This window comes from Protopterus annectens, chromosome 5.part0 (genome assembly GCF_019279795.1).
Source record: "Protopterus annectens isolate FY-2018-M chromosome 5.part0, PAN1.0, whole genome shotgun sequence".
In the NCBI taxonomy this organism is placed as follows: Eukaryota; Metazoa; Chordata; order Ceratodontiformes; family Protopteridae; genus Protopterus; species Protopterus annectens.
This window is the reverse complement of record NC_056735.1, coordinates 800,111,937-800,124,599: the sequence shown is the minus strand read 5'-3', so window position 1 is coordinate 800,124,599 and position 12,663 is coordinate 800,111,937.

The following is a 12,663-nucleotide window of genomic DNA, read 5'->3' as shown; positions in this document are numbered from 1 at the left end:
CAATCTCCACCACTAACATCCTTAGTCACTAGCTCTAAAATACCAAATTTAAAATTGCTATGTTCAGAACCCAACTGTGTATGCTTATAGAGGGCATTGTTCAAGTCTTTAGAACTGATGGCATAAATGTGCTCATATATGCGTTTATGTAGGGTTCTCTCGGTCTTCCCTATATAGTACCCATTATATCCCTGGCAAACACTAACATACACCAAACTCTTACTTCTACATTTGCTCCCCTTAAGTTCTACCTCCCTTAGTGGTTCACCAATGAGTAACCATTTTTGATTCAGAGCAAATGGGCAATATTTGCAAACCCAACGCTTTGTTGTCCCCTTACCATCCATTCTAATAGGTAGGGGGTGTTGCACTAAATATTTCATATTGTGGTTTAACTTGTAAGTAAATAATGGTGTCTTGCCCAAACATTTAAAAACTTCACTATTACCGTTTAAAATAACCCAATTCTTGGTTATTATATTACAAACTTTATGTCTGAAAGATCTGAAAAATGTTACCATAGAATGTGAAAAATTACTAGGCTGACTTTCCTTAGTTGTAATATTATCTATTCCAACTCCTGTCAGGGGTTTGCATTTAGTCCCCCAACCTTTCAAAATGTCCTTCCCTAAATCTTGTACCCATTTTTTGGGTAACTTCTATCCACAAACATTTGTATTAAACAACCGAGCTCTCTTTTAAACAAACACAAATAGAGGTCCAAGTCCACAAATGGTAGCAAATTGTTTTATTCACAAACAGGATAAGCGCTTTCGTCTTGAGTACAAGACTTCGTCAGATACCTTCACATTATATTACTTAATTATTTATACCATATGCCATTAGGCCTAATTAAAATTTAAAGACACACAATGCCTTTAGATGTAAATCCACATGTATAATTTTTATGTTATACTTTCATTCCTAAATGAAACTTTGAAATAACCTAACAAAGCTGTGTGATGTTAAAAAATAATGAAAATAAAAATAATAAAAATGCATACGTTATACCTTAAAAAATAAACCTTATAAAATAGTTCCACTTGTGAAGCTTTAGCTAATAGCACTGGTTTAATAGTAATATATTCATTCAAGCCTGGGGGAATGTTAGATTTTAGCCTCAGCTGCCACTTTAATTCTTTGTTCAGCAATACATTTTTAACATCTCCCCCTCTAGGATTTATTTTAACCATGTCAATGATACCAAATTTAAAACCATAAAAACCAGAACAATAGATGGAATGCTTACATAGTGCACTAGCCTCTTTTTGAAGCTTAATATCATAAGCATGTTTGTACATTCTGTCCTTGAGAGCCCTCTCAGTTTTTCCTATATAAAATGCAGGACATTTTGCACATACAGCTAGATACACTATCATTTCGTATTGCAATTCCCCTTACAAAACCTTACTCTACTATGCATACCATTTTGTAAACATATACTGTCCTCTTTAAAAATACAAGAACACTGCTTGCAATGACCACATGCAATAGTCGCCTTTTTGTTTGAAAGTTTAGGTGCTTGCATTTGTTCAAATGTTCTTTTAAAATTCATACCAGTCCTATACGAAAAAATGGGTTCATGTCCCACCACATCAAACAACTCCTTATTTGTTTTAAGCATGCTCCAGTTGTTCTTAATAATGTCTGTAAATATTCCTGTAAACCCATTAAATTTGGTTACACATGCTTTTTGAAATTTTCTATCTTCCTTAGCCTTAACTGTCATCCCCATGGGTTTACCCAAAAGAGGTTTGTATCTGGTACCCCATCCTCTACACACCTCATGCAACACACCTTGCACCATCTCTCTAGGATAGCCCCTCTCCATAAACGTATCACCCAGACTGTTAAGTTCCTTATCCAATTCCTCTCTATCTGAGGTCATCCTTGCAATACGGACTGCTTGTCCCTTTACAAGACTTTTTTTCTGGGCCATAGGATGGCGACTAGTATAATGCAAAAAACTATTACACCAGGGGTTCTTTCTATATATTCTAGACTTGAAACCTTGTTGGGTTAGAAAAATAGTGGTATCTAAATAATTTATACTAGATTTATCCCATACATGGGTGAATTTAAAATATGTAGTACACTCATTTAAATACTGCATAAAGGAGTCCACTGTTTCTTTGCTCCCGTCCCATAGAACAAATATATCATCCATAAATCTCATATATAGATGTATATTGTTACTGTAAGGACCATTGAATATGTAGCAACACACTCCCATTCCAGCATTACCAGGTTGGCATAAATGGGAGCGCATGCCGCCCCCATTGCCACACCACTAATTTGCTGATAATATTCACTTTGAAAACTGATATAATTATAATCAAGTACCACCTCCATCAATTCAAGAACTAACTGAATTTGATCTCCAGAACAAATCCTTTACATCTATAGTAAGGAAACTCAAATTTTCCTTCCAGACTTCCTAAGCGCTTATCCTGTTTGTGAATAAAACAATTTGCTACCATTCGTGGGCTTGGACCTCTGTTTGTGGTTTTAGAGTTTCTACAATTACACTGCTTGCTGTTTTCCAATTCTCTTTTAAACAAAGTCAAAGTGGAGCACATTCTGACCTCCCAAATCATTAGCCCTCTGACTATGTTTCTTTTAATATATTGTGGATGATTACTACTGTAGGCCAAAAAGCTATTTGAATAGGCTGGTATGTGGTAGATGTTAGAGTAAAATGTTCTTTCAACATTATCTTTTGCTAAAGTAACATCCAAATAATCAATAGTTTCACTAGAATAACTATGAGCAAATTTAAAATAATCACAGACATTATTGATGTAACCAATGAAAGGTTCAACTAACATCTCTTCACATTTCGAGATGACAACAATGTCATCCAGGTAATGTAAATAGACTGACCACTGTTTCTCAAACCCTGAATTAAACACATATCTCTTTTCCCATGATGCCATAGCTAAATTGGCATACATGAGAACACTACTTGACCCCATCACTACACCCTTTAATTGTTTAAAAAATTTGTTCTCAAACATAATAAAATTGTTAAATAAAATTCTTTCCATCACCTCCATAACAAAATTTACAAGGGCTGTAGCTAATGAAGTATATGTCAAAACAGCTTCCAAAAACAATTCCAGCCTTATTTCATCGGGTATGGAGTTAAAGAGATCTACTATATCAGTTTGTCAGAAATCCTGTTACATCTTCATAGAATTCTTGCTTAATTCTGGACAACAAATCCCATGAGTCAGTTAACACACGGGCTATGGATCTTAATGCATCCTTTAATAATCGATCTACAAAAATTCCCAAAGAGTAGATTGAACTATTATGTGCTGCCACAATAAGTCTATGGGGGGTGGTGGTTGATGTTCTTATGCACCTTAAGGATGCCAAAAACCGTAGGGATAGTGGGTGTTGATTTTGTAAAAAAATTAAATAGATCCTCATTAATTACCCCTTGTAGTAGGCTGTCATCAAGAAATAGCTGTAATTGCAATATTGATCTCATTTTTTGACACTATATCATATTTACTTGTGTCATATAACAAGTTTGCCACATCGTTGACATAATCAATTTTATCTACTAAAACTATTCCTCCTCCCTTATCAGGTTTCATCACCCTGATTTGTTTTGACTCTCTCAAATTCCTTAATAGTGTGGCCTCCTCTCGAGTCATGTTGTAAAAGGATTCCTTATGGATGTTATGTGCCTGATATATCCCTTTACTACAGATTTTTTTCAAAACTAGCTAATGTCTGGTGTAGTGGGTGGGTTGAAAATGCTTTTCTTTCTGAATTTTTTTCTAGCCACCGTCGATTCATTATGGTCCTTAAAATACAACTGAAAGTTTAACTTTCTTGTATATAATTTCAGTTCTATCAACACAGTAGACACATCAGTATTATGACCAGAAATTAATTTAAAGCCTTTCTTAAAGAGTGAAAAATGTGTTTCAGTTATTTCACTATCGGTATAATTAAAAATGTTGAACCCCTGGGAACTCAACATTTTACCATCAAAACTGGAAATTATAGGCTCATTAAAAGGTGGTACATTTAATATCTGTTTCCTCGGTTGTTTCTCCAATAATTCCTCTGACCTCTCTGCTGTTGCCCTTTCGGGGTGGTTGGCTGCACTACAAATCCCAGCAATCTCAATACCTTCTTTACATACAAACCAATATGCTTCCCTTCATATGATGAGCCCAACCACTTTCCAGAAATATAGTCTTATGGCTTTTAAGACTTTCTAGAGGTTTGAGGCTACAAAGACCTAGAAATGAGGAGTGAAGGCTTAGATTGGTAGTGATGAATGGTAACTGGAAGCCATAACTCTGATATGGCAGGTCAAGATCCCTAACTGATGGAGTGACACCCAGTGATATCAGCCTGAATAGTCAGTACCCCCATGCAGTGTGCATACTCCCCAGACTTTCCACTCAGGATAAGACAGCTAGCCAGCTGCTGCTTTATCCTATTCACTCAAGTCACCCTTCTTTTTCTTCAGGTCAGTTCCTGAACCTGAGTGATGAGAGGCACTGATGAATAACTTGCCTGAGTACCACAGGGATGACTAGATTTCTATATTTTATTCAGAGGCCAGATATCATTTCAACAAATTTTGGAAGAATATGGCAATATGCCTATCTTTCATTCTCTATGGTTCTTAAAATTCTAGCAAAGGCAAATGAGAATATCCAAGGGGGTTTTAGCAGTTCTTCACTGGCCAAGACTCCTGGAGTACATAGGTTCATAGGTAAAAACTAGACAATCAGTCTGCAGACCATTTCATGACTAGAAAAAAAAATATTCAACATTTCCCTCAAGCTTCAAGGAGGGCAAGACAAGATAGACTGGGGAGAATTTGAAAATGCCCATCCAATTATCTAGGTTTATCTTGAAGCTGGAAAATGTGGTATTCTGCTTGACATGTTGTGAACGTTTGTTCCAGAGAAGAGGGATATGTTGGAATATGAAGTTATCGTGTCAAAATGTATTATTCACTACTGAATATGGTTTAGTTCTTTTAACTGAGTATTTGAGGTACCATTAGTAATGGAAAAGAATAGGAGATCAAATAGAGTTGAATCCTTCATGGTTCAAAAGGCTAGGTACAGATCTCCACAGAGGATTTGTAGAGGCTTGAATGCACAGAAAAGGCTGCCAGTCTTGTCTGATAACTAAGATTTCTGAGGTTGCTGATCCTTTTAGTTATGTATCTCTAAAGTCTTTCAAGTTGTAGTATATGTTTAGAGAGATACATGACAAAATGTGTATTATATTTAATAAATGGGTCTGATAAGATACAAGAAAAGGGCAATTAAGAAATACTTGGATCAAATAGAGATGCCTCTGGAAATTAGATGAGCCAGATAAAATGATTTCTGAACTACTGTGGGGACATTATGGTCATATAACGAATTATCAACAAGAGTGTTTAGATCCTGTACAGCAGTGTCTGATTGGAGGTCTGCATCTCCTATATGGTAAATAAAAGTGTTATGTTTACCAGAATGAGCTACACTACATTTAATATGAGATCATTGTCCTTGCACTAATTGTTGTTGACATGGTCTATCCCAGGTTGGAGCAAATTTAAGTCAGCTGAAGGTTGAGTAACAACACTGAATTTTCAGTTGACTGCAAAATTAGCTAACCATAGGTCAGGAGTGCTGGTTTGATTGTCTACAAATATATGCCAAATGCAAATGTGCCCAAAACTGACAGCTAAATTATACCACTTGTAATCTTTTGCCTTTATGAAGTGGCACCTGTGACCTTAACCATATGGGCTCAGTCAGACAACCATTTAGCTATCCACCACACAATATAAGGATTTATATTTTTGAATACTGGCCAAGGCTCTTGCCCTCCCCTTAGTGCCTTTTTTAGGAAAGGCTCAAAGGACAAACCAACCATCGTAACCAACACAGGTAACCAAAAACTAAGGGTAATGCTACTCAACGCCAGAAGTCTCAACCTCAAAATGCACGCACTCGAGGATCTCCGCAGCATGGAGAAAATCGATGTTTGCGCAGTGACGGAAACCTGGATCAAGGCTCAAGAGAGCACCCCAGCATTGCCAGGTTACAATTCATATCATACTTTCCGGCCTCAGTTACCAGATCGCAGTACAAAGGGCGGAGGTGTATCCATATTCATCAAGGATACCCATATCTCCAGGTTAATAGTACAGCATGATGCCCCAGAGATCATCCATGTGCAACTATCAGCAGGCAAAACCACATTTCAAGTCGTAGCCGGTTATAGATCGCCCACCATGTCCCAAGATGCTCACTCTGCATTCCTTGAGACATTGGAAAATATAAAGGTCCTACCCAACACCATAATCTTGGGTGATTTCAACTACCCTGGTATAGACTGGATGAACTACCAATGTTCCAACTCCTATGTTCAGTGATTCATAGAATTTATAAATTCAAATGCCCTTGAACAACTAGTATGTTCCCCTACTAGAGGGGACACCATATTGTATTTAATCATCACAAATATGGGCGCCCATTGTACCACACCCGTTATCACTCCCTCCTTGGTCAAATCCAACCACAAACTGATAACCCTGGACATCCTCACCCCTCCACCTCCCCCAGTCAAAGAAACCATAGTCAAAAACCTTTTCAAAGCAAACTTCAAACTACTTGCATCCGAAGTGGAAAGCTTCACTATTCCCTTGCAGAAGGATAATGATATCTAGGATGTGGAATCCTACACCAAGGCACTCTATATGCATCTTCAGGATTGCATGGACCGTGCCATCCCAAATAAAACCAAGACTCCTTCCTCAAGCAAGAAGAAACCAGTCTGGTGGACCCCGGCCATAAGAAAACTTTACAATAAAAGGAGGAAACTTATACAAAAAAAGGCCAAATCTCCAGTAGAAAAATCGTCCCTGATCAGCATTAGTAAGAAATTGAGGTCCCTCATCAAGTCAACTAAAGCTAATTTTGAAGTTGCCAAGGATGCCAAGGATAACCATAAGGCCTTCTATGGCTACGTCAAAAACCTAAATGGCAATGCTCAGGTCTGTTCTGAGCTAGTACAAAATGGAACAAAATACACTGACCCTTCTGACATTGCCAACATCTTGGCTGACAGGTTCAGTGCAAATCCCCCCCCCCACCACCACCACCACCTACAGGGCCTATTACCATTCCAGGGGATTGTGAAAGTCCAATTATTACTGATAGCTGGTTAACAAGGCTCTGTCTAAAGCTAAAAACACTGCCTCCATGGGACCAGATGGTGTCCTAGGCTGTGTCATACGCGAACTCCAAAAGGAATTAACCCCGCATCTTAATAGCCTGTTCAGTCTCAGCCTCTCCACAGGATATGTGCCCATAGAATGGCACATGGCAACGGTGGTCCCGCTACACAAGGGTGGGGCCACAACTGACCCTGGGAACTACCGACCAATAAGCCTGACCAGTCTGATCTGTAAGGCTATGGAGCGAATCATTATAGAACTCATAAATGGAGAGATTGGGAACCTCTAGTCACTGGACCCCCACACAGTTCGGCTTCGTCAAGGGCAGATCATGCCTCCTGAACCTGGTGGATTTCTTTGAGACAGTTACTCAGGCTGTAGATAAGGGAAAGGAGGTACACGTCTTACCTTGACCTTGCTAAAGCATTTGACACCATTCCCCATTCAGGTATTATTGATAAGCTCACCAGCCTGGGCATAAACCCTTACGTCACAAGATGGATCACAAACTGGCTCTCAGACAGATCCCATAAAGTAAGAGTAGTGGAATCAATGTTTGAATCCAGACCAGTAACGAGCAGTGTGCCTCAGGGCTCTGTCTTGGGGCCCCTCCTGTTTGACATATACTTCTCAGAAGTACAGGCAAGCACGGAAGGGCTGTGGCTGACTTAGTTTGCGGACGTCTGCAAACTGGGTGCTATAATAGAGTCTCTGGCCAACATGGAGATCCTCCAGAAGGGCCTAAATGAGACTGATGCATGGTGTCAAAGCCATGGTCTCAAGCTAAATGCAAAAAAATGCATAGTAATCCCCTTTGGAAAAAACAGAGTACCCGCAAACTACAACATAGGAGGTAATCCCCTGAAATCTGAAGAAGAAATAAGGGATCTAGGGACCCAAGTAGATAGTCAGCTTTCCTTTGATAACCATGTTGCCAAAGCGGTTAGACAATCCGTCTATGTGACCCATCTGATCATGAAAGGGTTCACATCAAGATCTAAGGATGTAATGGTGCCCCTCTACTTTTCCCTCATCAGACCCATTATTGAGTACAATGCCCCAATTGGAATGTACCTGGCTAGACATCTCCAGCAGCTGGAGAGACCACAGAGGTACCTAATCAAGTGGATTACTGGCCTCAAACAGCTGCCCTATGCAGTATGATTGAAAAATCTAAAACTGTTCTCTGTTGCATACCGCCTTCTCAGAGACGATCTCTGTCTAACGTATCCAAGCATGTCCAACCCAGAATTGTTGAACATGCTCCATCTTAGCAAAACCAAATCTACTCGAGCTACATGTTCTAGGGATATAAACCTCAACACAACAATGAATAGAACATGCTGGAGTAGTAGATTCCCTTCACAGAGACTTCCCTTACTATGGAATGGGGTCCCAATCTACATAAGACAGAGCCCCTCACTATCACTCTTCAAGAGGAACCTTGATGAGTGGATGGGTAACAGAAAGTTCACACCAGGGATCACACCAACAGCACTACTAGATAGGGGCGAAGGGTACTAGCTGCTAGTACAAGGGTATAGAGAACTACTAAAGGGAAGGTGAATATCGCACAACATGGCTGGGCTAATATATGCCTTCGGGCAGATAGCCCAGTACCAACCTATGAACCTATGAACCTATATTCAGATTTACAAGTCTATCAATAATGTCTGCATAGGGAATAGTTTCAAAGGTCTTGGTCAGGTCCAGATAAGCTGTACGCACACCATAACAACTGTCCATTGTTTCTTTACATTTTCAAAGAAATTAATATAGTTAAACCATCAGGACCTTTCTTTGACAAAACCAAATTGATGAGGGACTGAGGTTAAGAGATTTTCAGTGTCCATATCACAGTAAGAGGTTCTCCAGTTGGATTCTCAGCTGGAGTGCCTTCTGTGGGGAGTTTGCATGTTCTCTCTGAGGTTACATGGGTTTCCTTCAGGTGCTCCAGTTTCCTCCCACATTCCAAAGACATGCAATAGGTGGATTGGACACTCTAAATTGGCCGTAGGTGTGAGTGTGTGTATGAATGAGTGGTACAAACAAACTACTGTGGCATGGCTAGCCACCTGGCAGCACAAACCTTGGCTCAAGATGATTGTCGCTGTTGAAGTGACACCCCGACCGCATGTGTAAAATGGGAAAAAGGGGTTGAGAATGGATGGATGCATGGATTAAAGAAGTCAGAGATAATGTGCTCCATAGCTCAGAGATAATGTTCTCAGTGGCTTTATATAGCTTTACACATGAGGTTATTGACATTAATAGGTCTATAGTTTCCAAGGTCTGTGATTGGGCCACCCTTATGTAATGACATTATACTAGCTGTATTCTGGGTTTCAAAAATGTGACCAGTTTTGAGACTTAGCTTATAGAGGCTGAGTGATGGTTCTGAGAGTTCATATTTAGCCCTGAAAATCACAAAACCTGGTATGTTATCAGGAACCATGGATGAAGTAAAAATCATCTTAGAGGCCTCTAATATGAGCAATTCCATCAAATAAGAGGATGAATTCCTGTTTTTAGGTTGGGTTGTAATGCACTTCCTTTTAGAGACCACCTAGTTTTAAATAGCACAACTACTGGCCTCCATTTCTTCACAGTCATCACATTTCACAAGGATGGATGATGTTTCAATACCAGCTCTTTCTATAGATCATAATTATTTTTTTTTCCAGTGTCAGATATACCTAACACTGCTAACACTACATTTTTGTGTGTGTGTGTGTGTGTGTGTGTGTGTGTGTGTGCATGCATGCATGCATGCACTTACAATGGGAAACATTAGTAATCTGGAGCCATTTTAGAACTGTAAATAGACAAAATGTTCGAAGGTATTGAAATATCTAGATTACTTTTCCATTCTTGATTTATTCTGTTCTCTTGTAAGGAACGTGTTTATTTATTTCTTCAGTATTTCATTCTGGTTTCCAATTTTTATCTTCAGCTACCACTTATTACTGTTATTTGGAGGAATTCCTTACATTAGAGGGCTGTAATATTATTTTTACCAATAATGCCAATTATTTGCTGGGACTCTTTGCATTTGGGCTGCTAAAATGATTTGGTTTTAACAGTACACTTGAATTAATGGTTCAGCTAGTGTTTTTTCTTTTGATTCCACAGGACAATGTGAATCCTCCTGGGTTAATGGAATCACCAAATTCTATGTTGGATTTAGTTTGACAGAACAAGGATTTCTATCTTCTCTAGGTAAAATGACCTCTTCATTAAGAAGAGAAATTGTTGCAATTCCTGACTATGTCAATTTACTTCATATTTTTTGAAGAACTTTTGATATTTCTGTATCATTTTTCAGCAGTGTCCTGACTGATAATATGTGTAGCTGCAATGTGGTTTCCATTTCACTCATTTGTGCAGCTTGGCTATTCAATCTAAAGTAAGTAGATGCCATATCAGTTATAGTTCAAGATGCCTTAACAGATTTTGTCACCTATTCCATGTCTTGTATTCTACACAGAAATGGTGACAGAGACCAGAAATTGGAAATATATAAAACAGTACAGTTTTGTATTACAGTAAATATTTGATATACCTTTCTCTGCCTCAGTATTTGAAACCCTTTCCCCACTTATTTTTTCTAGTATGACTGCCTTTCTGAGTACCTCATTGTAAATACTTGCATGATGTTTAAAGGGTTTTGAAAACTTTCATTCACCCTCTGTTGAAATATAACTTTGCATGCATCTGTCTATTTATTCAGGTGATGTACAGAGCCTTTACTTTTATAACAGGTTTACTGCAAGTAAAGTAGCTTTTGATGATACTCTGTGAATTTACCACACATTTTCAGAGATACAGTCTTCTCATCATCTACTGTAAAGGATTATACAAGAGCACAAATGCAGTGCTAGATGTTTCCTGGCTACAACAAGTAGGGCTGAGCTTTATTTTTCCAGCCACTCTGTGGATGTTTTCCTATGGGACAGTTTCAAATCTGTAACCATTCAATGCTCTCTTGTAATGAACTTTGCTATGAAACCAGTGTGACTCTTTCTTACCTGTATGAGTAGCCACCTACCCTTGCATCCCATATTGTTACTGCTGCTAGAGTGGGCACATTTCAATATTACCATTATGAATTTGTTTTAGCTTATTTATTTATTTCTCTTTTGCTAGTTAGGTTAGTCCCATTAAGCCAGTGGCCGGTAGGTGATCAGGAAAAATGTACAGTTTAACTACTCTTAGTATTAGTCACAACAGTGCTGTCTTATCCGGTTTACTATCATAAATTCGAAAGTAAAAATAAATAATGTCTTTATTTTCAAATTTATGCATCGAAAATGAACATTTTCGAATAATAGTAAACTCGAAAACAAGGGTGTATTGTCGAAAATGTCGCTTGTGACATTTACGGCGATACACAGCACGCCCACCCTTCCCATAATCACCTACCTACCTAACCGAAACACACAGTTATGCAGGGGGGGCTGTGCCCCCCTGCACCCCCCTGTGGGGGGCTGTGCCCCACACCCCCCTAACTTAATATTCCAACTCCGAGATCGCACTACAGTGAGGAAAGGGATGCATTTCCCTAACCACACTGTACCGCGATCCCCTCCCATGACCGAAAGTTAGAATTGCGAATGCACAGTTCATTCGCAATGCAAACCTTCGCTCATGTCACCTGCCGTAATATGAAGTATTCGAACATCTGATGTTCGAATACTTCATAGCCATGCAAATGCACGTCGACATAATGATAGCAAACCATCTTATCCTACATCATATCTTTAGTTATCATTATTAAAATGTTATTTGTACACACCAATATGCAACTCTGGCCCAAAGTCTTCATAAGTATCTTCCTTGCCTGCACATTAAGACTACCTATTTGTGGGTCACAGTAAGTGATTTACCCCAAAATGCTACTGGGCTGACTGACCATACACTATTATCTCTTGTTTTAGTATGCTTATTTTTTTTGAAAATATAAACTTTTATCATTTCCGTTATTTAATTTTTAACAGCGAATGACTTGCTAGACATAAATTATTGTTATTTCAGGTGACCTGGGAGTTTTTGCTTGTTCAAGTGATTTGCTAATTCACACAATATTTAAATGGAGATGAAGAAATTCAAATTGTGAGATATAGCTGCTTATTACTATATCACAGCTTTAAAACTTTGGTATTCTGTACCCAAATTAATACATCTCAAACATGCATAATGTTATACATTTGCTAATCAGGAAAGCACACTGGACACATACCCATTTCACAGCAACTTGCACATTCAAATGGTAGGGAAATGGAGGTTGTAAGGAATGGTTCCCTATTACGATGTCGTAGATGCAGTTTGTGGAATGAGTCTTCATTGAACCAAAAAACACAAAAAGGCAAAATGGCGAAGCGGCTTTTCAGTGAATTCTTTCCCTGGGAAAAATTTGCTTGGTTGCTTTCATTACTTTGCCATTTTTTGCA